Raw genomic sequence first — 26831 nt, forward strand, 5'->3', positions numbered from 1 at the left:
GACTTGCATTTGTCAATGGCACCGACTGCGGTGGGCTGAGTTGGGGCACCTGTGCTCTCGTTCTGGTCTTTACCATCCTGTTTTGTACCCAACATTGAAGCTGTGTCACTTGCCATTTTTCTGTGAACTTGCACTGAGTTTTTTCTTTTAATAAAGCAAAGTTCCACCCATTTCTAAGAAACATTTTGAAACAAACTATAGACGGGAGAGTTGCATGTTTCACAAGCAAGGAGGAGTACATATTTTGGGTTAAATAACATTCCCAGGTGTTTTGAAGAGCAAAGTGTACATGTGTCTGTTGTGTTTCTTTTTCTTCCTGTCCCTGTATAATCAACCCCTGGTATGACTTGACTTGGCTTGCTTTTAGTTACTTGATGAAAACAGATTTTCTGTAGGAAGCTATGTAGAGAGGAGAATTTCATATTAGCAGCCCTCCGCAGAGACTTTATTCTCTGCTGTTTCTTTTCTTACTCTTCTATTTTGGCTCCTTGGAAATGCCATCTACTCCTGTGGATTCAGCAACAGGGGTGGGGCGCGGTGTACCGATGCGGTGGGGTGCGGTGTACCGATGCGGTGGGGCGCGGAGTGCCGATGCGGTGGGGTGCGGTGTGCCGATGCGGTGGGGTGCGGTGTACCGATGCATTCTCGGTGCCATGTGCATTCCTCTGCTGGCGTCTGTGTCCCGGACGTCGCCCCCTGGTGCCCCACTGCCTGTGCCTCAACATGCATGTCACAAGCAAACCTTCTCACATGCGTCTCACCAACGCAGGTCCCTCACCTCTTCTAGGCCCCTATTTCAGTGGACAGATTTGTCCGACACCTGTTGCTAAAGGCAGAAGATGAGGATTCCTTCTTGTAGAAAGTTGTGAAGGTGTGCAGACATTACCGTGTTAGCGCCCGGGGCTCCGCCCTACGCCTCAGGACCTTGTCTGAGTGAACACCCTGCTGTTTCCCAGCTGGACCGCCTAGCAGCCTCCTGAGAACCTTCCTGCTCTGATGTTCCCATCTCTGATGCATCCTTTTCCCCGAGTGACTTGCTAAAATGCACACCTGATCTGTTAATCTCCAAGTCTTTCTTTGCTCATTAAGTCTTCAGGAGAGCCTTAAGCCCATGCAGTGGCATTGAAGGGTCATTATTGTGGGTCCCCTGCCTGCCGCCTCTCCTGTCTCATCTCGCTGTTCTGTGCCCCGCTCACCTCCCTCTGCACCGTGCTAAATGGCTCACCCTCACCCAGACCTGCGGTCCTTCTGGGAGCTTCCTCTGCCGGGAAACCTTAGTCCCTTCCCCTTCCCCTGGCTAACTCCCAGTTCCCTGGCAGGATCCAGCGGAGATATTCACCTTTGCAGGAAGTTTCTCGGACTCCCAGCTCTATACACAAACTGGGCGGAGTTAGCTCTTTTCCTGTGTGTTCTCACAGCGCTCTGTGCTGGGTCGTAGTTGCATTGTAATTGTCCGTCTTTTCTTCCTACGACGGTGACACTGAGGGCTTTGCCAGCCCTGGGGTCTCCCTGCCACGGCATTCTTCATAGCACACATCAGTGGGGCAGCCCCAGGGGAAGGCTTCAGCGAGGCCTGGGCTGCTGTCTGCAGCTCAGAGGGCGACCTGGGAGCTGAGTTTTCCCACCGACTATTGCCCTCAGAGTGGCACCAGGTCCCTGTAAGCCCCAGGGGGTGTGGAGCCCTGTCTTCTCCGTGGCCAGGCCCTGAAAATGCTGAAGCTGGGGAGCGTGCTCGGGAGTCAGACTGTCTGGACACCCCACACGCACCTGTCCCCAGTGCCTGACCTGCAGAGGGCGACCAAAATGTGACTCGGGGTGATAAGCGCAGGACAAGAAAATGTGGAAAGCCTACGCTTTGGCATGATTATTGTGGGTCCTGTTATTGGCTGAGGCTGGAGTGGGGGACAGGCAGGGTGGAGCCACCCCCAGAGCTGGGGGGGTGGCAGGGAGGAGGGCCCCTGGGGCGGGGTCCCCCCTGCAGGCCTCTGTTACCTTATTACACTAAGAGTGCTCCAAAGATGGCATGACTGGCCTTGGAAGGCAGTAAGTCCCCACTTGTAGGAGGACTCCCTGAGAAGCTTGGCTGGAATATCTTAGAGGTGGATCAGGTCTTAGTAGTTGGGCTGCTAAGGGCTGCTGGTTCGCAGAATCAAGCCAGAGCCCAGCACGCATCACACCCCACAGCTGGAGAAACACGCTCCAGGCCACATGCCTTGAGTGACAACGCCTCATGCGGGGAAACAGTGTCTTTTCCCATTTGTAGGACAGGACATGCATGTTTTAGCGGCTTCTTGTCCGGTTAACTTTCTCCATTCGGTAGGATCGACTGTTACCGTGACACGAGAGGCCGTGCACGGTAGCAAACGGACCTGAACAGGCTGCCTGTGGTAGAATCCAGGCTCCACCCAACACACAGCTATTACGTGAACTTGCCCAGCCTCCGAGTCCTCATCCATCGATGGGCAAGGAAACGGTGACCTCGTGGCGTTGCCATGAGGAGTAGCTGGAATGCTGCCTGTGGCCCCCCGGCCGTTTCCTACCGTCCAGCGGGCACGCCATAAACAGCAGCTGCTACGGCCGGGACTGTGATAGTAATGAGAACACTCTGAGCACCTCCAGTGTGACCAGCACTGTTGCCTGGCCACTGTTTCTTTTATTTACTCTGTGTTTCTTGCCGTCTCCAACCCCGGGGGTTTAGTCACTCGGTATAGGGAGACCGCTGTTACATTGGATCATCCAAAGGGAATGAGGCTGGTGCACACGCTTAGCCATGCTCGTGGACAAAGCATCTGCCTGTATAGTTTCTGAAATCAAAAATGACGTTTCTGAGGCCTCCTAGGAAAACAAATCCCTTTTGTTCTAGGGAGGAAAAGCAGGATCAGAAACGGGTTGCAGTGCAGGTGAGGGAAGTGGAGAGCTGGGATTTCAGCTTTATTTTCTCAGCATAAAAGCACCCAGTTAGATATTCAACGCGACTCCTGCCGATGGGAAGTAGGACAAAACAGGTCCCAGGGTTTCTCACCGGATCGCTATGACAATCCATTATCAGCAGCTTCTGTCCACGGGACAAGGATGAGGATCTTCAGCTGCCATTAAAAATGTAGTATTCAGATGCTGGAGTGGGGTGCACGGGGGGTCACATGGCTGCCTCAGTCATGAGGTTTCGGGAAGCCGAGCGGAGAGTGAGGGACAGGCCTTCCTGTTGAAGTCGTTCCATTCGAGCAGCGAGCATGGCGTCAGGTGATAGGCTGTCTGCAGGAGTCAGCTAATTAGGGCAGCTAATCGTGTTCTTGATCACAAGCAGCACATTTACACATTTTGCGAAAGTACAAGCTTAGATGTCTTCAATCCTGTAGCTTTATTTCCTTGTTTCATTATTATTCTTTACAATGACAACCCAGATGCATCCGTCTTCTCCCTTCTCACCTCGTCTTCCCCGCTCCCCTCCCCTGCCCACCCCTGAGACCGCCTCAGAGGACACTCTGTTTCGTGTTGCTTCCCGGGAGCTTGTCAGAGAAGTGTTTTGTCGTCTGAAGAATGTGCATCACGGTGCGGTGACAGGTTTTCCAGCAGCCTCCGGACACTGCCCGAGATGCGATCTATGCAGAAGGCCCTTTCTTTCCCGGAGCCCCGCCCCCCGCCCGCCCCCTTAGTCTAGAATCTCATTGGGAAGGATTCCCAAGCCTTGCAACCGGTTCAGGCAGTGACTTCGGGGCAACGTAGACTTCTTTAGTTCCCAACATCTTCCTTTTTATGGAAAGCTACGTTTATGATGTCTTCATGCCATCATGTAAGCAGACTAAGACATCTTAAAGACGGAGCTAGAGGGAGTCGAAATGTATAAGCGGAAGGTCACTGGAGGCTCACCTGATTCTAATAATTGACGGTGTTCTCAATCATGAGCATATATCACACTCTGTGTAGGACTTTGCATTACTCCTGTGAACAGGAGTAAGATTCCACCTACCTAAAGAGAAGGGTGGCAATTCACAAATGTCAATGCTTAGTCCCAGCTTGGAAACAGAGACCTGGTTCACTGTTAGCTTCCATGGCCTGCTCTCCCCACGCCCACCGCACTGTGACCCCCACCAAGTGTACACAGACGGGGGCGGGGCCTTTTGACTTAATCCAGCCTTCTGTCTGTGATGTTTATGCTGCAGCTGATAACCATCCCTTCACCTTCTGGCTGACCGTCCCCAGTGATGGAAGCCTCGGTACCTCAAGATAAAGTCGACTGAACTGGGGGTGGGTCCAAGTATTAGAATGCTTTCTTCATTTTGAACAAAAGTCTAGCTCTCTGTAACTCCCGTGGGAGCTGTACACGCTACACTGGGCCTCTTTCCCCGTCATCATCTCCATGATAATCTCTGGAGGGAGCACTCACCAAGTGACAGGTGACTGTCTCCTCTAAAGTGAGCTCATTGTCACCACGCCACTGCCCTGCGGGGTGGTACTGTATCCGTGCGTTGCACTGAGGATTCTGAGGCTGATATGCACCAGTGGCATTGCTGCTAGAGCCACTATTCAAACTCACAGTGGTGTGAATTCTGAGATGGTTCTGCTAATTCAGTCTCAATCTGAGATCTGTGGATAGTTGAGGGATCATAAATGGGCTTCAGGTCTCTGTAGCCTCCCCAAAAACGAATCCCAAATTTGCTTTGTATGTGCACATTGTGTGGTGAAAGCAGTCACAGACCTCCTCCGTCACACTCCTTAGGCACATAACCTCCAATGGTATTAATACCCATGTTTCGTATGCCCCCTTCTATTATATTTCGCTCAGTCAGGTTACATGAAAACTCTGTACTCTGGTTCCCTGTTAGCTGTGCCTCTCTCATTAATTCTGTTTTTGTTTTTTCGTTTTGCTTTTTTCCCCTCTCTCTCTCTTTCTTAAGCCTAAATGTAGAACGTACACCTATTCCCACTATATTTAACCTTGTTAAGTTCACATCAGCTCATTTCAAACTCTTAGGATCCTGATTCTGCATCTAGTGTTTTTATTACCCATTTCATTTCTATTTCATGTCATCTGTCAATTCATATCCAAAAACTAAAAACAAACCAACAAAGACTGTTTTCAACAATTCTGGGCTATTGCTAACCTCCAAGTACTCAGGATGGAAATTCTCTCTCTCATTCTCGGACAGCTGACAAAATTATTTCTTGGAAATAATCTCTTGAGGATAGTAACCTCGCTAGGTCTGATTCATCAGGGTGAACTAGTATACCAGTACTCACCAGGGGGACCAGGCTGGAGACAGTGGGCATCCTAGAGGGCCTAACGATATGGAGGTACCCTTCAAGTTGATGTTCTTCAAATACTTGTTTAACATTTATTTTGTAGACACCAAATGAATTGGCTTTTATATTGATAGCATGTATACATTTTCTGGTCTATTTTTTTTTAAGATTTTTATTGGGGAATTGGGGGATGGGAACAGCGCTGGGGAATTGGGGGAAGGGGAACAGACAAGTTGCTGTCGTTTTGTCACTGGCCCTCATATGTGGGATCTGAACCGGGGCCCTCTGGTGTCCCAAGCCAGCTCTTAACCAACATGCCACTCGGCCGGCCCTTCTGGTCTATTTTTTAACCTGGTTGGAATTCTTTGGCTTTCCAGGGTTTCTTTTGTTTTTGCTTTTTCCAGTTACTCATAAACAGATATTATCAGTCGCCCATAATCATGATGACACGAGGTAACTTACACAGGTCATTGTTTTTCATTGTGTTCAAATGTTAGCCCTAAATTTTAATTTTCTGGCCTTGGGGTTGAGAAATCATTTCCTACCTTTCACTATTCTTATTCTAACTTCCGTTTTATAGTTAAGTTTTTGAGACCAGAATATATCTTGGGGGCATGTTCCAAGGATTGAAACTCAGATAATGAACAGAATCACTCATTTACAGATTAAAAAAGAAAGAAAGGAAGCAGTTGGCCGTGTCTTGCTCCGTGTTAGAGCATCGGCGGCTGTCAGCTGGCCCATGTCATGGCTCCCAGAACAGTCTGTAAAGGCAGCGTGCAGTTTGCAATTACGCTTTGCAAAATAACTCAGCAGAACAGGTTCAGCACCAGGAGAAGTGCTTTTACAATTTTCACTTGAGCATGCTGCCTCCTTTTGCCAATTACATTAGTGGTCTCGAGTGGAACCCTGAGTTAACTAGCACCGCATTTGCACTTTATTCCAGGGGCGTTTTAATATGCTTTATGAGCTGCTGTCCCAGGCAGCTATCCAGCTGACTCCTCTCTTAATTTAGCTCTAGAGACGAGAATGCGGTAAAGATTAGGTAAATATAGCATTCAGACACTCAGGCTGTAGTAAACGCCGGCCATAACCAGGAAGGAGTTTTAACTAGACTAATTGGAGTGAACCCTTCATTTCTTTGGAGAAAAACAAAAACAGAAATGTCATAATTTATCACATCCTCAACTTTGGGCCGTTTTTTTGACTGAATAGTGTTAACGTTGGAAATGATTTAGCAACCTGATAGGCCAGAAATGTAGAGTTTATGTATTTTGAAAAAAATGTTACCAATTTGCCATGTAAGTTACCTCTGGGGGCTCGTGGGTGCCCGAAGTTTCCTTCTCTCTATGATCCCCACATGCCCTGGGGATTGAGAAGGGCCACACAAGAGGATCTCTCTGCCATACTTTGGAATTTAAATATAACCCTAAACATGGCCTTCACGCAGAGGCATGATGGTGTCAGGAAAACGGCGATGGAGAAGATTGGTCGGAAGAAGAAGGTCGTCAGGCCCAGGAGAGCAGCGGCTCGGCCATGACAGTGGTCCAGATGAAAAAGGCTGTGAACTTGAACCACAGCAATGGTTCTGCTGTGGATGGAGCTGCTCCTCCCAATAAATAGTGCACCCGCCACCCGCGCTCCTGTAAGAATCGCAGAAAAAGACGCAGTGAGGATAATAGGAGAAGGCTTTGAATTATGCTTCTCTCTGGAAAACGGCACACCACTTGCTGACTGCACAATGAGGAATAAAAAGACACTTGCCCCAGTTTTACAGCGGGGAGTCCACGCAGTCCTTAATTTGACTCCCTGCGCTGGGGGAAGGCAGAGCGGCCCGCCACCGTCTCATCAGGCTCCAGACCAGGATGACGCGCCACGTAAATAATTACTCTCATACACCTGAGCCCACGGGGAGAAAACTCATATTAATTCTGCCATGGTTTAATGATATTTAAATGACTCAAATGTTTTTTTTTTAAATGAGTATATTACAAGTCTCGTGTTCAAGAATCGGCAATAAACGATAATGGACTTCACAGTTTATTAGTTTCATAAATGTCACCTTGTTATGAACAACACAGGTAAAGCAACTTCACAGAAGGTTCCATTAGCATCCATTGAATGAAACATTAAATTCATCGCGCTGGAGTTTCGGGTGTTCTCATTTCACCCTCATAATTCAACTTTATATTGAGGTTCACACACACAACCACTATGATTTTTAAAACTCTGTAAGATTCTATTTTGATACACAGATAAAATTTCTAAGTTAAACATCAAGAATTGCACTTTAGGACAGTGGCACAACCAGAGAATTATGGAGACTACGTATGGATGCCATTGTGTTACCAACATTTATGAGGTGTGATCAGTAAATTACAGTGAATGTTTAAATAAAATTTATTACAGTAAAATATACATTGCCATTCATCCCCCTCAAAATACTCCCCCTCGCTTCGAACACACTAACCTCATCGCTCTTGCCACTTTCTGAAGCAGTTCCGGAAGTCCTCCTTTGTGAGTGTCTTTAGTTGCACTGTCATGGCTGCCTCGATGCCCTGAATCATTTTGACTTTGGGGAAGAGCCAGAAGTCGCACGGTGCCAGATCCGGTGAATAAGGTGGATGAGGACACACAGTAATGTTCTTATTTGACAGAAATTGCCGAACCAGAAGCGATGTGTGACACTGATCTTGTCATGATGGAGGATGAAATAAAGACACGAAAGAGAACTTCCAGAACTGCTTCAGAAAGTGGCAAGAATGATGGGATACGTGTGTTCAAAGCGAGGGGGAGTATTTTGAGGGGGATGAATGGCAATGTGTCTTTTACTGCAATAATTTTATTTTTAAATTAAATATTCATTTCAGTTTTTGATTGCTCCTCACACTCTTGGGCCCCATGATTTGGTGTTCCCCTCCCAAGTTCGAAAGAGGAACATTTGTGTTATACCAAATTTTAATCACTTTAATTAAGCCAAGGGAGGGGCTGTGTGTTGTCTTGTCAACCCTCCCCTTTTTCAAAATTCATAAGAGCAGGTCATATTCAGATGAACATTAAGTCATCTCTAAAATGTTCTGTAGTCCTTAAATGTTATGTTAGAAAAAAGCATCAACATTAGTTACTGAGGCTATACTTTGGGAGACATTGATAGCTAGTTGGCAAATGACGATGTCAAAATGGTCAGAACTGTCATTTCAAAAACACTGACATTTATGGTGGAGTAATGAAACTCTTTGCTAAATATCCAACTGTCTGTGTTTCTTTAAAAGAAGGTAATTCTGGAAACAAAGTGAATGGGAATCTGTGATTCAGCTTCCTTGTGAGCTTCACCTAATCACTAGACTTCGAATTAGCATTGGCCACACCCACCTGCTTGTCATCAGGGCCTTTACCGCTTCATGGCCCTACTGCCTCCCATCTGCCACATCCGACAGTCATTATTCCCTTGTTCACGCAACAAAGATATGTTTACAAGACCTAGACGCCAGGCACTGTATCAGAAACGGGAGTGAAGCTGTGAGGAAGTTAGAACTCCAGTCCAGCTAGGGAGACATATATTAAAGAAATAATTACAAAATGACTGCAGTTGCAATGAGAACTGTGATGGAGAAAACACTCCAGCCTAACAACTTGAATGAGGTCCTGAATGGTCCAGGAGAGAAAGGACAGTCTTCCCAAGAAAGTAATTAATTGTTGCACAAAAGCCAAAACAGACAAGCAAGAGCTGATAGAATAAAAAGGGGCAGTGAAAATACGCAAGCAGTAGGAAGTGAGTGTATGTATGTGTATGTGTGTGCGGTGGGGGGGGGGGGGCTCTGAGATGAAGAACTTGGCTCAGTGGGGAAATAGAAACCTGCCGAGGCCCAGCCTAGAGGGTGATGGAGGAGGTGGCGCTGCCAGCTGTCTCCTGCTCGTGTCCAGTGTCGTTAAGGCTTTTCATAATTTCTGGCCACAATTACCAGCAATGGATAATCGCTGAAGGGTTTAAGCGAGGAAGTGACATGACCAGGCTTGGGTCTGCCATTAGGGACAAGGGATGTCCGCTCACTTCCTGCAGCCCATGCCTCCCTGAGAAAATGGCTCTGCGCATTGCACAGCCACAGGGAGCCCACAGCAAGCCTCTCTCGAGTTACTGAATGGTTTACTTTCAGCCTGCCTTGATTTCTGTTGGAAACCAGTTAAATAGGCCACTGGCTAGTTTCATGTCTGTTAAATTAGGCAATGCATATTTAAATCACCCAGACATGGTAGGCCAGGAAGGAGTTAAATGTTTTAAAAGTGCTAGGTAGGGCCTTCAATAAAAATACACACACACACACACACACACACACACCCTTGGAAAGAGAGGGGTTGTTTGTTTATCTGTTTTACTGCAGGCAGAGGTAGGCTGAAGGGTTGGGACAGTCTCAGGTGGAATGTGGGGTGCAGTTTTGTTCCTGACAAGTATGGCCTTTGTCTCAGCTGCCCACAGTTGGGAGTGGAGGGGGTCTCTGGGAGAGGGGTCCTGGCAGAAGGCCCTAGAGAGTGGGGCCAGTGCTCTCCTAGGACAATGACTTTGAACTCTTCCAAGCAGACACCACCCCTGCACTCCTTGCCCGCTCCCCCCCCCCCCACCCCCACACACACTGCCTACCTTTCTCTGTGTGGTGAATCTTTATTCAAGCTGTCTGTTTTTCAGATTTTAGCCTAACATTTACTGTGAAAGTAACTGATATATATATATATATAATAGATGATGTATTACAGAACTGTACACCTGAAATCTATGTAACTTTACTAACAATTGTCACCCTAATGAACTTTAATTTTTAAAAAAGAAAGAAAGTAGCTGAGACTAGGGCTCAGTTACAACTTGCGATGTCGACCGTCGCTCCTTGACGCTGTGCGTTTGGGGAAGAGGCTGGCAGGCGGGCGTGCGCTGCCCTGGCCACGCGCCTCTCAGAGCCCATCTGGTCTCTTGCCTTCTCGTTGTGGTTTTGGTGTCTGGCCCTGGATGTATTATTCTTCACTCCTTGGGTTAACTCGTAATTACCAGTTTTTTTAAAAGGGGAGTCAGAAACCTGTCAGCACATATATTTAGTTTATTTTGCCTGCTTAGTTCAACTGTCTTTTGAAAGGACATAACTGTATCCCTATTTCTAGAATATAAATCTCAGATTGTGTTTTAAACCTCTTGGCTCAAGATGGATTTTTTTGCTCTTTATTTATTAGGCCTAATTTTAATCTGTGTGAACAAGTCTGAATTTACCATGACTTTCAAGTTCAGTAAGGTTTGGTTAAAGTATGAAAAATAGTTTCCTTATTTATCAAATTTTATTTTTATTATTAATATGGCATAGTTTGTGTTGGAATATTTTAAAAGAGGATTTCTTACCCAGTATATTAAATGGCCCATTTTATTTTCAAAATAATTTTCTATTTTTCAATTATAGTTGACATACAATATTATAAAAGTTTCAGGTTTCCAACATGGTGATTAGACATTTATATAACTTACAAAGTGATCACCCCCAAAAATGTAGTACCCATCTGACCATACATAGTTATTACCATACTATTGACTATATTCCTTATGTTATACCCTACATCCCTGTGACTACTTTGTAACAACCAATTTGTACTTCTTAATCCATTAGTCTTTTTCACACACCCACCCCCCAAACTCCCTCCCATCAAAATGTTCTCCGTATCTATGAGTCTGTTTCTGTTTTTTTGTTCATTTATTTTGTTCTATAGATTCCACATATATGTGAAATCATATGTATTTGTCTTTGTCTAACACTCCACTCAGCATAATACCCGTTAGGTTCACCCATGTTGTTGCAGATGGCAAGATTTCATTCTTTTTTATGGCTGAGTAATACTCCGTTGTATATATGTCCCACCTCCTCTTTATCCATTCATCCATTGATGGATGCCCAGGTTGCCTCCACATCTTGGCTATTGTAAGTAATGCTGCAGTGAACATGTGGATGCACAGGTCCCTTCAAAATAGTGTTTCGGGTTTCTTCAGGTAAATACCCAGAAGTAGGATGACTGGGTCCTTCTTTGTCTCTTGTTATAGCCTTTGTTTTAAAGTCTGTTTTGGTTTTTTTTTCATTTATATTTTTATGAAATGTCTTTCTCCATCCCTTTACCTTCAGTCTGTGTGTCTTTCGATCTGAAGTGAGTCTCTTGTAGGCAGCAAATGTCTAGGTTTTGTTTTCTTATCCATTCAGCCACCCTGTGACTTTTAATTGGAGTTTTAATCCACTTACACTTAAAGTCATTGTTGACATATTATTACCATTTTTATTATTCATACCTTTTACCTTTTTTTTTTCTGCTTCTTAAAGAAGTCCCTCTAAGATTCATCGTAATACTGGTTTGGTGGTGATGAACTCCTGTAGCTTTTTCTTATCTGGGAAGCTCTGTATCTGTCCTTTGATTCTAAATGACAGCTTTGCTGGGTAGAGTAATTTTGGCTGTAGTCCTTGCTTCTCCTCACTTTGAATATTTCCTGCCAGTCCCTCTGGTCTGCAAACTTTCTGTTGAAAAATCATCTGACAGTCTTATGGGAGCTCCCTTTTAAGTTACTAGTTGCCTTTCTCTTGCTGCTTTTAAGATTTTCTCTTTGTCTGTAACCTTTTGCATTTTAATTATGATGTGTCTTAGTGTGGGCCTGTTTGGGTTTATCTTGTTTGGGACTCTGTGCTTCCTGGGCTTGTATGTCTATTTCCTTCACCAGGTTAGGGAAGTTTTCTGTCATTTTTTTCAAATAGGTTTTCAATACCTTACTCTCTCTCTTCTCCTTCTGGTACCCCTATGATGCAAATGTTAATATACTTAATGTTATTCCAGAGGCCCCTTAAACTGTCCTCATTTGTTTGGATTCTTCTTTCTTTTTGCTGTTCTGATAGGGTGTTTTCTGCTACCTTATCTTCCAAATTGCTGATTTGATCCTCTGGTTCGTGTAACCTGTTGATTCCCTCTTATGTAGTCTTTATTTCAGTTATTGTATTCTTCATTTTTGACTGGTTCATTATGTTTTCTGTCTGCATTTTTATGTTTCCTATCTCTTTGTTGAAGTTCTCCCTGAGATCATTGAGCATCCTTGTAACCAGTGTTTGGAACTCTGTGCCTGGTAGATTGCTTGTCTCCATTTTGTTTAGTTCTTTTTCTGGAGCTTTGTTCTATTCTTTCAGTTGGGACATGTTTCTTTGTCTCCCCATCTTGGCTGCTTCCCTGTGTTTCTTCCTGTGTAGGTAGGGCTGCTATGTCTCCTGGTTTAAGAAGAGTGGCTTTATATAGTAGGTGTCCTATGGGACCCAGTGGCACGGTCTCCCTGGTCACCTGAGCTGGATTCTCCAGGTGTGTCCCTTGAGTGAGTTGTGTGTGCCCTCCTGTTATAGTTAAGCCTTGATTGCTGTTGGCATTTCAACGGGAGGAGTTGACCCTCAGGCTGATTGGTTGTGAGGACTGGCCATGACTACAGTGGAGGTGCTGTTGTGGAGAGGCTGACTCTACGAAGCAGGATTTGCTTTAGCGGGGCTCTGGTGCCTGCCCAGTCTGCCATTTGGGGGTGTCATCTGTGGAGGTGGTCAGGTGGTGCTCTGATGTTGTCTGAAGCTGGCCACTGGGTGTGTTGGTTCTGGGCCTCTAGGGAGGGGCTCTGGTGCAGGCCAAGGTCACACTGCCTGTGCCACACCTGGTGTATGGCCCATTTATAAAAAGTCTATTCCTGTTAGCCCATAATCATGGGGATGCAGGTGGCTTCTTGAGTTGAAACATGGTAGGCTTCAAGGTTAAGTCTTAAATTGTTCTGCTCTCGGGTGCATGCTGTGGACATGGAAATCAAAGCCCTCTTCCTACCCTCCTTCCATAGCCACTTGTTGGATTAAGCTGAAAATGGAGTCCCTGACCTTGGTCAGCCCTGCTGTCTCAAGTTCCCCTGCATGCGTTTCCGGTCTGCATTCAGAATGAGTAGTGGAAGTAGTGGTGACATACGCTGATACTTATGGGCTACTCCCATGTGCCAGACACTGTTCTAAGCATTTTTGATATGCTCGATTAACTTAATCCCCATAAAACATGTGAGTTAGGCATTGTGTTACCCCCATTGTACAGATGAGGCTAATGAGAGTTTCAGTGAGAGAGGCTGAGTCCCCCCACACCCTCATTTCCTGCATTTTCACCCCATTCCCCTTTGACACCTTTTCAGGGGCATTTCACCTGTTGGCCATGTGTCACAGGAATAGACACAAACTGAGTTTCAGCCTCCCTGGTGGGAGACAAGCTCCTTCTCTTCTCACCTCCTCTCTGCAGGGAGCCCTTCTCACGCTGCCCTGGCACCTCCGTGCTGTATACCCCATGATTCAGATAGTCTAGTTCATCCCATGGTAGGATATGCATTTATATATTCAGCTACTTCTGTGTTTTTCTCTCCATCATAAAGTTGACTTCAGGTTTATTGTGAAATTATATATTGGGTTGTTGGAAAAGTCATGATGCATTTTTGCTACCAAAAACATAGAAAAATACGTCAGGACCTTTCCGACAACCCAATAGATAAAAGATGTTTATAATGACCATCCTCAGAAGTAAAATGAAATTTTTTTGTTTACTTACGAATTTCATTCAATGGCCATTTACTATCCACCTCCCCTAGCTGGAACCTAAGTTCGCTGGGTGCAAGAACATGGTGACCAATTGCCTTGGGTTGTCCAGGACCAGGGGTTTCCTGGAATGTGAGACTTTTAGTGCCAAAACTGGGAAAGTGCTGGGCCAACTGGGGCGAGTTGGTCACCCTTTGCAGAAATCAAGTCTGTTTAGGTTAGTTACTCTTATATCACCAGCACTGGCAAATTCACTAATGCATAGTAAGTGCTTAATAAATATTAATTGAATAAAGAATGGGTGCTAGGCTCTGTCTTAAGGCTTAAAGGTAGAAAGATTTAAATCTATTGTAAGGCATTACAAACTCAATAATTTTAAGGAGGGGCGTGATATGATCATATTCCCACCAAGGGAGCTTTGTAGGTAAGGTAGAGGGTAAATTAGAGGGATGAAAGTGATGAATGCGATGGATGGAAGGAGGGAGCAGGTCCAGTTAGGAGACTTGCAGTACTGCAAGCAGAAGATGCGGAGAGCTTTAACTTGGTGGTAAAGGTGGTGATGGTGAGAGAAAGGGCAAACAGGAGGAAGGTATGGGTTTGAGAACCAGGTGGCTGGTGAAACTGATTGAGCTTGCTCACTCACTGGCCAGGTGGGGACAGAATGGGTAAGATGTCTGAGGTGACTCCAAGGTTTCTTTCTTGGATGGCTGGAGGTTCGGTGTTACCACTGACCAAGAAAGGGAATGAGGAGAAGGAGAAAATCTGAAGAGAAAGTGAATCTCAGTCCATTTGGAACTGGTTGAGTTTGAGTTGACTGTGCAACAGTGAGATTAAGAAGACTGAAGCTGTGTTCAGTAAATGAAACATTTTCCCCAATACAGCAATAGTTATTGATGTTTATTTCCTGATTCTAAAGATGTATTTTTAATGAGAAGTATTTATGATTTTCTGCATTGTAAACAGCAAAATGAGCATAACAGAGAATCTTACTCCAGTATCCAGAAATAATCATCAACACGCTGGTGACACTGTTATAGATTGATGCACCCATGATTCTCTCCATTCATCCATCTTCACATCTAACTGAGGCCACAGGAAGTCTCCTTACCCTCTCTCTGTGCCTCAGTGTCCTCATTTATCAGATGGTAACTTTTATCCACCTATTGAGTGGGGATTAAAGGAGTTATTAAATGTAAAACACTCAGAAAGTATCTGACCCATGGGAAACACCACAAAAGAATTAGCTATTATAATATAGTCATTGTTTAAAATTAAATGGATTGTATTATGTGCTGTTTTGTAACCTGCTTTGTTGTACATTGTTCTTTAATACTCAGTAACTCTTAGTGAAAATGTCTTTTCACCCCATTCCTTAGCCCATAAGTCCAAAATTTGTTTTCATTACTAAAAGTCAAAACAAAACAGAAATGAAAACAAAACAAAAATGGAAGACCACCTCCACCATGACAACAATATGTGTAATTAGGTCAACAAATGAAGATGATTTCCTTGGCCTTCAGCCAGTAGTGACAGTGGCAAGAGATGCTTCGTCACACAGAGATCATTTTGCAGTGTGATATATGGAAGAAATCACTGAAAAAAGGCTTGCTTGTTGGCCTTTTCTCCTGTCCTTTGCTCATCTTCATCCACGTTAGTATTTCTTCTAACCTTGACCGCCTCATCGATCACCTGTCAGGTGAGATTTCTGCCTCTCCTCCTGGCAGAACCTCAGGGTGTGAGCGTTCATTCATCTTCCCTGTGTGCTGTAAAGATCTAAATTTGTTTCTATGACTAAAGAGGTGAATTTTATACCTTTACCCCAAATCATGTCTTTTTATCTCTCAAAAAGACAAAAAAGAAAAAATCCAAAGGACTGTAATCCTTTATCAGAGGCACTTGAAAAATCAATTTTCCTCAGGGCTGAAAGCGAGGGCACAGAGAATTTTGTCACCATGTTGGAATTCTAACAAACTCTTCTGTCATTCTCTAGAAGTGGCTTGGTGGGGGGAAAAAAACGTGGTGTTATGATAACCTTTAGAAAGTCAAATGACAGAAGAGCAGACATTCTGATAGAAAATGTAATCTCCACCATATAAAATGTGAGTAAAGCATTTAAAATGATGTGGTGAGAAGGTGGAAGAAATTAGCATTTCTTTTCTAGCCTTTGATGTACCTTTGCAGTTGCCCTGTTCCTTCTGGTAACCGGGGAATGCCTCTTTTAGCACAGTGTATATTGATCCTCTGCATTTATATAGGGCGTTTGGGGCCCTGAGCATTTTACTAGCATGAAGTGTAAATAGAGTGTGCACTAGCCAGGTAATGACTATTTGATGTCACAGATGGAGAGGCAGCAGCTCAGGGACCTGTCACTCTGAGGCTGTTAGTCATTGTGAGAACCTGAAATGGGGTCCCTGAGTAGTTTCCATGTTGAATCACAACTGACCTGCCCCGAAAGTTTAACTTGTTCTGCCCGCTCGGGATTTGGTCTTCTGGAAGCAACAGCTTGAACTATTTGGAGACTGTGCTGACTTCTGTCCTCATGTTTTGGGAGAAGTTGACCCCTGGCTTTAAGGGTGAGCCTATGACCCAAGTGTGGCTGCTTAGGGCAGCCCATTTTCCTGTCCCCTTGGATGAGAGTGGTCCCAGAATAACAGAGTAACCACAGCTGGAACTGTTGGAGTTTCTCTTGCCACTGGGGTTGCTGAAAGAATGTGCTGCAGTGGGCCAGCAGTGAAAAACATTTTTAATGGAACCAACATAGGTAAGCAGAGGTAAACAATGTAAGTCCTGTTGACTCCTGGATCAAACTGTACCTGAAGGCAGGACCCTAGGATTTTGAGTTCCAGGAGCCACTAAGTTATTTGCATTTCACCTAACAAAGGTAAGATTTTTTTTTTAATCAGAGAACTGAAAGAATCTTTATATAAGGTTGTTAGCATCTTTAAAAAAAAAAAGATCTTTTAGGTTGGAACATAAAATAACCCTTAACCAAAGTTTATCCTGATGTGCATTTCAGTAAAGTGTCAAACGTTATTTATAAGGAGAAATACTGTTGAATAAACGACAGAGGCAAGTTTGGAAATAGTGAAATAGAATTTTTTTTTCTAAAAGACATAGAAAGAAATCCCAAATATGTTTTATAAGTATATAGTTGTTAGATTTTTTTCAGAGTTCATCTATTTTGAGCTATTGCTTTGAATCATGTTCCCCATGATGGAGCGTGTCAGTTGCTGCGATGTCAGATCTGGAGTTGCCATTGTTTCTGTGTTTATCCTACACTGGTTTTCTACACGTGTTCCTCAGATGGCTTCCGGTTTTATAAAGCATTGATGTGAGTTCATGCATTGCTTAGTTATAGGCAGGCATTTGGCAGAATAACCCAAATGGTTGTGTTCTGAAGGTCAGGGCTGGGCAGTGGTGAGGAATGAACTCTGTTTGCTTCCTCCCTGGATGGGGGTGTTTCTGGGTCTCCCAAAGAAGTTTTCGTTAATTCTAACCAAGCATAAGGCTTAGTAGGCTAATACTGACCCTGATAGCATGCAAAGCATGAGAATGGAGTTTTCCAGCTCAGTCATTGAATGAATTTTGGTCCTCGGCAGCCCTCGTCTTTTCCCTCTTCCACGTAACAGTTGCAGAAGTGTACTGTTAGCTACAGGCAGGTCCCTCACCATCCCCGAGTCAGGTCTGTGTCAGGCTGCGCTCTCCTGAAAGCCAGGACAGGGCGTTGGGGCGGGGCTAGGGGGCAGTAGAGGGCAGCATGCCTTTGCAATACCTGGGCCCATGTCTGAACGGGGAACTTGCAAATAAGGTTTTGTAATTGTAAAGGAAGATGAAGACCGTGACATTCAGAGTAATAACTTAATAGGAGGGAGCTGGGGAAAGGCCTCCCTGTAGGTCCAGGGATGGCAGGCCTGAGGGTGTTGTGGTGGCAGCATTGCGGGGGCAGAAGTGATGGGCATAACTCCCACCAGTGGGTGCTGATGACACGAAGACGCCAACACTTGAAATGTGCTGTCTCCTTCCAGCCTCCCAGCAACCCTCCGAGGGAGGTCTAGGTACTTCCTTACACCCCTTTTATGGATGAAGAAACTGAGGCTTAGTTCACAGCTCTTAGTTCATAATCACAGTCCATGCTCCAAGTCGTACAGTGGGTACATGGCTGAGCTAACGACAAACTCGGCGCTACTGCCTCAGTCCATTTCAGGAGGTATAAGGACACCCCTGCCACTAAAAGAATTGGGTTGGGGGGCGGTGGTATTGCAAGACTGTGGCTTGATAACCAACCTGGGTGAGACGGAGTGAAGAAAATCAGAAATGTTCCACGTATTTTCATGATGATCACAGTACAGTAAGTCCTCAGTGAGCATCATCGATAGATTCCATGACTTGAAACAAAACGACATATAGTGAAACCAATTTAACCACAAGCCAATTGATATAAGCAGAGTTACGTTCCTAGGGCATCTCATCAACATTATGACAGAACAGCATTGCACGAAGCATTGATGGAGGACCTGCTGCACTTGATGTTTCTTTTTTGTTACATTTGTTTCATTTTCATACAAACTGGATTCCTTGCACCCCCTTTACTAGGTGTGTTGTAGGGGGGCAGTTGGGGGAGGAGGACAGTCACATGAGCAGGCCTGCGTGTGTCATTCAGAGATGCTTTGCCAAGTCTTCTCCACTCTGAAGACTTCTACATTCTGTCTCTGGATTTTGCCTCTTTTGGCAAATTTCAAATAAGTGGATTCATACAATATTTGTCCTTTTGTGTCGGGCTTACTTCACTGAGCATGTTTTCAAGGTACATCCATGTAACGTGTCAGAACCTCATTCCTTTCTAAGGCTGAATGATAGTCCATTGTATCTATATATTACACTTCGTTTCCTTGTTCCTCTTTTGATGGGCACTTGGGTGGTTCCATCTTTTGGCTTTTGTGAATAGCGTTGCTATGAACATGTTGGTACGTGTATTTTTTTGAGCCCCTGTTTTCAGCTCTTTGGAGTATGTACGTAAGAGTGGGTTTGCTGTGTCTTATGGTAACTCTGTGTTGAGCTTTCTGAGGAGCTGCCGAACTGTTTCCCACAGCAGCTGCACCATTTCGCATCCCCACCAGCAGTGCACAAGGGTTCCCACTTCTCCACGCACTCGCCAACACTTCTTTGTGTCCTGGTTTGTTTTTTTTATAGCCATTGTAGTAGGTACGAAATGGTATCTCGTTGTGGTTTGATTTGAGCTGCCCTGATGACTAATAATGTTGAGCACCTTTTCAAGTGATTTTCGGTGGCTTGTATATGTTCTTGAGAGAAATGTCTGTTCATACCTTTTGCCCATTTTTGAATTGTGTTGTACGCTTTTTGATGTTGAGTTGTGGAAGTTCTGAATATTAAACCCTTATCAGATACATGATTTGGAAATACTTTCTCCCAGTCTGTAGGTTATCTTTTAACTTTGTTGATGGTGTCCATTGATGCACAATTTATTTTTAATATTGATGAGGTCTAATTTATCTATTTTTTCTTTTTCTTCTCATGCTTTTGGCGGCATATCTAAGAAACCACTGCCAAATGCAAGGTTATGAAGAGTTAACATTTTTTCCTAACAGTTTAATGGTTTTAGCTCTTACATTTAGTTCATTGATATATTTTGGGCTCATTTTGTATACAGTATGGGGTAGGGGTCCCACGTCATTCTCTTGCATGTTGAAATCTGTTTGTTCCAGCGCCATCTGTTGAAGGGATCACAACAGTGGTCCCCCATTAATGGTTCCACTTTCTGCAGTTTCAGTGAACCACAGTCATCTGCTGTGTGAAAACGTTAATTGGAAAATTCCAAAAGTGAACAATTCATAAGTTTTAAATTGCCTGCCGTTCTGTGTAACGTGATGAAATCTTGCGCCGTCTCACTCTGTCCTGCGTGGGGCGTGAATCATCCCTTGTCCAGGTCTGTGCAGTGTGTAGACACTCCCCACCTTTAGTCACTGGGTAACCACCTGGGTTATCAGATCCACTGTTGGTATCACAGTGCTTGAGTTCAAGTCACCCTTTTTTCCTTGGTCATGGCCCCCAAGCCCAAGAGGACTGCTGCTGGCGATTCAAGTCTGCCAAAGAGAAGCCGGAAAGTGCTTCCTTTAGGTGGAAAGGTGTGTATGAACCGGATAAAAAACAGAGTACATATAGGGTTCAGTACTAGCCGTGGTTTCAGGCATCCACTGGGGGTCTGGGTACATGTCCCCGTACAGATAAGGGGGGACTGCTGTGCCCTTTACCCACTGAATGTACTTGGCATCCTTGTCAAAAATCAACTGGGCAAAAATGTGTGGGTTTATTCCTGGGCTCTCAGTTTATTCCATTGTGCTCTATTTTTAGGCCAGCACTATACATTGCCTGCGTTGTTATATCTTTGTATCAGTGACTGCTTTTACTTGTAGTAAGTGTGCCTGTTCTGGTATTGGGCTACCCCGTCTCAGATTTACCCCTTCTGATCTAAGTGAGCTAAAAACACCAGTCAGCTGAGTTTACGACGCCTGCGCCTTTTACGATGAGGGCCCTGGCGCCTCCCTTCAGGAACAACTGGAGTGGGTCCACTGGCTTTGTACGTGCGGTGGGCCCATGACCTGGCCTCTCCGCCTCTCAGCAGAACCTCAGATACTCCATTAGGTAGCAACAGCAGTGCTCGGGTGGATGGGCAGGGGGGTGAAAACCCCCGGCCCATTCTCCCTGGCATCCATGTGTTTGAAAAACGGTTAGTGCAGAGATGACAGCATTTGAAAACCTTGAGCATGGCTGTGTTTCCAGTTTATTTGTCCATTAATTTTGTATGGTTGTAGTTTTCTAAAATTCAGCTTCCACGTAAACTGAACATTTAGGCTAATTGAAAAATAAAACAATGTACTATGTTATTATTGATGTTTCCCCTTTAGTACTAGCTTTAGGAAGAATGACTTTTACAGATGTATTTACATATAATTATAATCTCTAATCTACATACCCCACAGAGTTGCCTTTTACTGAAGCATTTTAAAATAATGAGCGCCTGACTCACCAGCCAGCCTCACCCCATGGATCACCTTGAGTGTTGAGTGCCAAATGAGAGCACACACCACCCAACACAGCCATGGTCAAGTTCACCCATCCCGAGGACGTGGACTCTTAAGTATCACTGGATGTACAAAACGACAAATCAAACTAGTGGTTTGTGCTGCTGCGCAGCAGGACCCAAATCCCTGTTGTTTCCAGTCACGTTATGTGATACACCATAAATTCAGTAAGGTGACCTGGAGTGTTGATCTGAATTTCCGTTAGCCTCACTTATTGTCACTTAGCAGAGTAAACGAGAACGGATGGCTCTTCACGCAGTAATAGTAAATTACAGTTATGGTGAACACAAACGCCTCATTATGTCTAGTCAAGGTCTATTTCCCCTTTATAGAACTAACTGGTGGAAAGCATTGTTTTTAATTTAGGAATGAATATGCAAGGGGATCTTAGCTCTCCTATGTCCATAAACCTGGTAGACAATTAATCTTCAGCAATGTACCTAGAGAAGCTTTAGAGAATGCAAACCACAGCTAAAGTGAAAAAAACGCAGTCCCGAAATATCAAATACTTTAAACACCAGAATGCCGCTTTTATTAGCCTTTTTATTCTCTCACTTGTAAACACTCAAAACTGCTAACTGTTTAATGAAATTATAAGGCATGCATGCACTTGGGTTGAATAAATTCATAAATCAATTAATCCTGGTTAATTAAACACTGGATAAGGCATTTAAATGTTTGGGCTATAAAAAGACATTCTTTAGAGGGTTTGTACATTTACTTTGAACTTTTCTTGAAATTTGTGCAGTTAGGTCAACACAATTCAGAAAGGATTTGTCCACAAGAATGACTCATGGGAGAACTTTCAGGGGTGATAGAAATTTCACTTATGTTGATTATGTTGATTGGTGTGTTGAGTAGATAGTTGCATACATTTATTAAAACTCATTGAATTGTATAGTGAAGATTTGGGTAATTCACTATACACACACACACACACACACACACACACACACGTGTGTGTATCTATCACTTACACACACACCCAGACACAGAGAGAGAGAGATTCCTGAAAATATCACGGAGCCAGCCATCTCTGTAGCTAGATTCACTCTCCCATGATTTGGGTACATTTATCAATAAGCTCCCTTAGGAATACATCCATTTACATTGCATCGTTATTATTCACAATCCAAAGAGCCCTAATGTAGGTTTCTACTTGAAATCTTTTTCATTTGGGGAGAGGGGTGACTGTCCTCGTCTCCTTGAGTCTAAGACCCATTTCCTCTAATGCCCCAGGTAGAGGTGAACTTGCCAGCCTCACTAAGAAGCTGGATTTTGTGGGATGGGTGAGACACAAATGAGTCTGAGGGTGGGGGTGGAGGTGAGGCAAGGCTGGTATCCTGAGGCAGAGCTGGGCTGGCATTTGATACATGCGGTCTCTTATAGAGTTAAAACCCTTTACGTCAATAGGGGCCGGCCAAGTGGCGCGATGGTTAAGAACTCGCTTGGGACGCCAGAGAGCCCCGGTTCGGATCCCACATATGAGGGCCAGTGACACTGCCCTCCACAGCTAAGATGCTGAACAACAGCTCAACCTGGAGCTGGGCTGCCATGAGTCGCCGGCGACGGCGTGGGCTGCAGTCCCTGTGGTAGTGGATTGCCATGGGCTACCGTGTGTAGCCAGCAGCCAGCGTGAGCGGCCAGCAGCCGCAGTGAGCGGCCAGCAGCCGCAGTGAGTGGCCGTCCAGAAGCCGGCGACTGATATGCCTCGCCAGAGAAGAGCGCAATGATGGTGCCAACTTGGGCCAGAGAAGCAACAACCTCCACAACTAGATTGAAGAACAAAACGACAGCAACTTGTCTGTTCCCCTTTCCCCAATTCCCCAGCACTGTTCCCATCCCCCCAATTCCCCAATTAAAAAAAAAAAACCCTTTACGTCAATAAATACTTCACTCTCCGAGGATATCTCCTTCATCCAGAGTCACTGGACTAATCACAAAATTTTAAGTCACACAAGGGCAGTGTGCCCCTTTTCTCGTGCCATTCCATGCAGAGACAGATTTTAAGACTCTTGGTCCTGGTGGTGTCTTTCTCCAGGTGGTTGGCAACATATTATGATGCCATAGCTGTAAGTTATTTCTCCAGGTGGAATAAAAGCTTGTTCAAGCTGATGTTACCACTTTTCATTTTCTTTCGAAAGGCTTGCTCTTACCCTAGGGGCTATGAGATCAACAAAGACCTACAACCTCTGCATAGGAAAAGCACTCGGTAGCAATTCCACCTTGTGCTTCCGTCAGTTCACCTACCTGCTTCTGTAGTTAGGCTTGGGCTTATAAGGACAAGGAACGTGATCAATAGTTGCCATGGTTTCGTAACTCACATCCTAGTAATACCAACACAGAAGCAAGATGTAGCTTAGCTGAATCTGTATAGGTCATATTTGATTTCTATCCAGAGGAAGCAAACCGAATTTTAACAAATGTCTGCTTATTACAGCACAGGGCCCTCAATCTTAACTCTGCAAGAATGTGATTCTTATCCACAGATCTGTAGACTGTGGGCCCTGGGAGAGCAGGCAACACAGCTACTTTGTCCAAAGTAGGTGTCAAATAGCATTTGTTCATTTACAGTGTTGGAGAAGTTAAGTAATTTACCTGACAGCCATGGTATAGCACTGGCTTCAGAAGGTTCTTCTGCATTAGTACCTGCTGTTAACCTTGGGAATAAATTTTAAAAGTGTGAGAAGATTGGCTTTGGCCCTATCAGCCTCCTGTTTCGCTCCTTTCTTCCATTTGACCTGTCTTCTCTTTCAGATCAAGGTATCACAGGCTTAGTTGTTGCTGTTGGCCAAAGTTAGCCAGGGTCAGTGGAGATGGGTGGGAAAGTCAGATTCACAGCTCTTAGCCAGAATAAAAAGAGTTCTTAGCTAGAAAAGATTGGTCGCTGAGAAAGTTATGACCAGAAAATAATAAGGGATTTCTAGAATAAGGAATCCATCGGGATAGAGAAGTAATTAAGATGAACCAAAATTATAGCTACATAGGAAGAAGGTCAGAATGAACAGGAAGTAGGAACCAGAGGAAATGTAGCACGTACTGAGAATGTTGTCTTTGAAGTCAGAAAATCTGGGCTCACATCTTATTTCTGTCACCTCGAGTTAAGAGGTATTAGGTACATTACTCAGTTTGTCTATAAAGCGTGGCTTAGATGCCTACCACTGTTTTAAGGGTTAAATAAAATAATCTATGCAAGGAAATTGTAGGATGTCTTGCACATAGTAGGTGCTCCACAAATTTTTGATGATGATGAAGAGGCTTGCATATATAAAGCCATAGGTCGCTACCAATTAATAGGGAATGAAGCAGTGATTTTAAGGAGATAGAACCAGCTTTGAGAGTCCCCATTTTGTGCCCCCAGCTTCTTAAGTGACAGGTGTGAAGCACTTACCCTGGGAAATCCAGCTGATATCTTTCCTCCCTAGCTGGTACACCCTACGAACACTCTGGATTCCCAAAGTTTCCCCCCCTCTGCTGACTCACTGAACCTTCTCTTCGGCACCCCCTTGCTCTTCATCCCCATCAAGACGGTCGTCCCCTCCAGGCAGATGTGCTCTGAACTAGGTGTTAGGGGCAAAGTCCTTCAATTGATGAAATCAAGTCAAATATATGAGTGTGTTCTAATCAGGCATTCCTTCTAGCTTTATTTTAGAGGATATGAGTTTATCTAAATGTCCTCATATATTTCAAGTGCGCATTTTTTGAGACAAAGTGAAGTAATGTGTTCCAGACAGTATGGAGAGAGATTTTCATGAGGGAGGTTGAAGTCACATCGCAGGTATTTACAGCCAGCCAAGCTTTAGTGACTTTCATTTGTATATGTTCTGGGCAAACAGCTGAACATATTTTTATTACGACCTCCTTCCCAAATTACTATGAAGCCTAAGACATCTGTGTGTCTTTATACACAACCAGCCAAAGCTCCTGGTTAGTTATAAGTTAATTTGTTACTGCAAGGTTGTACAACGCATGCAAGGCAATGCTGAAGGAGGCTTTCCAAAGGAAGAAGTCCTCCTTTGGTGACTAGCTTACTATTTGAGTTAACCTGGGACTCCTCTAGAACTGGCAGTGTAACTCCTTAATTAGGTATGTTAGCCATCCACCTTGCTCACTGCATGAAGTTGGTTTCACCATCCATGAACAGAATCATGGGTGTAAGCTGTTAAGTAAAGAGCCGCGGGTGTTAGCTGCGCTGCTCAAGACGGCACCGTTTCAGTCACTGGACTTCAGCACCATGGAGAGAGGACAGAGGGCCCCTTCTTAGGTAATTCTCTTTTCCTTCTCCATCCTTTCAGAGTTGTTTCTCTGCTTGTCACATGCACTGTATATGGCAAACTATTTGATTGTTGTGCAAAGTAACCTATTTGATCTTATTTTCTTCTTTTCAAAATAGTTTTCCTGTTTTCTTGATAGCACAATTCGTATTTGCACTTTCAAAGAACCCTTTAGAAGCACAGTTTAAATGTGTCTGTCAAGGCAGAAGGAGTGGAATGTGTTTCCATTTCCCGTTTCAAAAAGCCATTCTCTAGGTAAAGAATTGTTGTTATTGTTGTTTTTCAACTTAATGCAGGTGGACTAATAGAGCTGTGGACTTTTTTTAGTCATCCACGTCAAATCATCCCCATAGAAGATGCAAAAGGAGCTTTAAAATCTGCCATGGATATTTGGCAATTTGCATTAATATTCCTAGCGCCTCTTTGCAGGGAAGGCAGTTTTCCTCCTCTTGGGCTCCCCTGACAATTGGGTCACACATCGCTCATGAAATGTATTAATAGCTCACATTGGTACTGAGGACCCGTGGCATTTACAAATTCATTGTAAGTGGTTTTGACTGTTTGCAGGTTACCCTTCTGGTCCACAACGTGCTTTGATTTGAAATTTTGCTGAGGCACATATTCAAATCAAGCTCACAAACAGGCTGCCATGTGGGGACAAGTAGCTAATGGGTGATTCTAGTTCACCATCTGACACCCACATCCCGACACGTGTGCCCTCCTCTCTCCTCGCTGGATATATGGTAATTCTTCTGCAGTAATTGAACCTTCACTTCTTTGTGGAAAGTGGCCATAAATCAGAGAGAAATCTTCAGTAGACTTTAAATGGTTTATATACATTGTAAGGCTATGCAACAAGCAGAAAGATTCCTGAGGATTTCTGAATGTAATGATATTCATCCAAAATTAAAAAGGTTCATTATTTCAGGGGTGGAAGGCACAATTCACCTTCAATACCAACTCTGATCAACTTTTGAGGATGTCCACTTATTATATGCTGTCTTCTGCAGTAATTATTTGTATGTTTTTCTTCTTCCCTACCACCATACCAAAAAAAAAGCAAAATCGGTGTAGGTGATGTTGTCAGTTGCTTATCCAACATCTGTTTCTTACGTTCTCACTTCCTAACAGAAGCACAGTTTTATTTCTTTATCCATTCTTCCACTAAACAATATGGACTAAAAGAAGTCCACAGCTCTGTAACAAGTGGAGCTGGTGACACTGATGACATGACAGCAGTGCCTGACATTCCCCCTCGAATCTCTGTTCTTAGCTCAGAGTGTCTGTATTACATTGGCTCCACCAAAGGCAAGAGAAAGACTCACATCTCGTAACTGAGGGAAAGTTGCCTGTCTGTACTTTTGTGCCCTAGTTTCCTCCCGCTACTTCCTCTCTCCCCCAACTTTCCCGAACCCTCTCTCCTTGATCACATACTCGCCCTCCCACACACCCCAAACGCCAGACATAACAGGACAGCATGTAGTTCTGATTGGCCCAACAGCCACTTTGTAACCAAAAGGGGGACCTGCTTTAGGGTGGATCCTGCTTGAGGATTTCAAGATGAGCAAAATGTCTTTCGTGGAAAAATTAAGTCACATTTTGAACCACAACAAAAACTGCTC

At 44.4% G+C, this 26831-nt stretch overlaps 1 long non-coding RNA gene across 1 annotated transcript in view; it reads left to right on the plus strand.

Moving 5' to 3' along the window:
- LOC109395806 (uncharacterized) overlaps positions 1-26831 on the plus strand; it is a 257036-nt gene that overhangs the window by 68669 nt on the left and 161536 nt on the right. The gene's annotated exons all lie outside the window — the stretch shown is intronic.

The sequence above is a fragment of the Hipposideros armiger genome, unplaced genomic scaffold (assembly GCF_001890085.2).
Source record: "Hipposideros armiger isolate ML-2016 unplaced genomic scaffold, ASM189008v1 scaffold_483, whole genome shotgun sequence".
Lineage (NCBI taxonomy): Eukaryota > Metazoa > Chordata > Mammalia > Chiroptera > Hipposideridae > Hipposideros > Hipposideros armiger.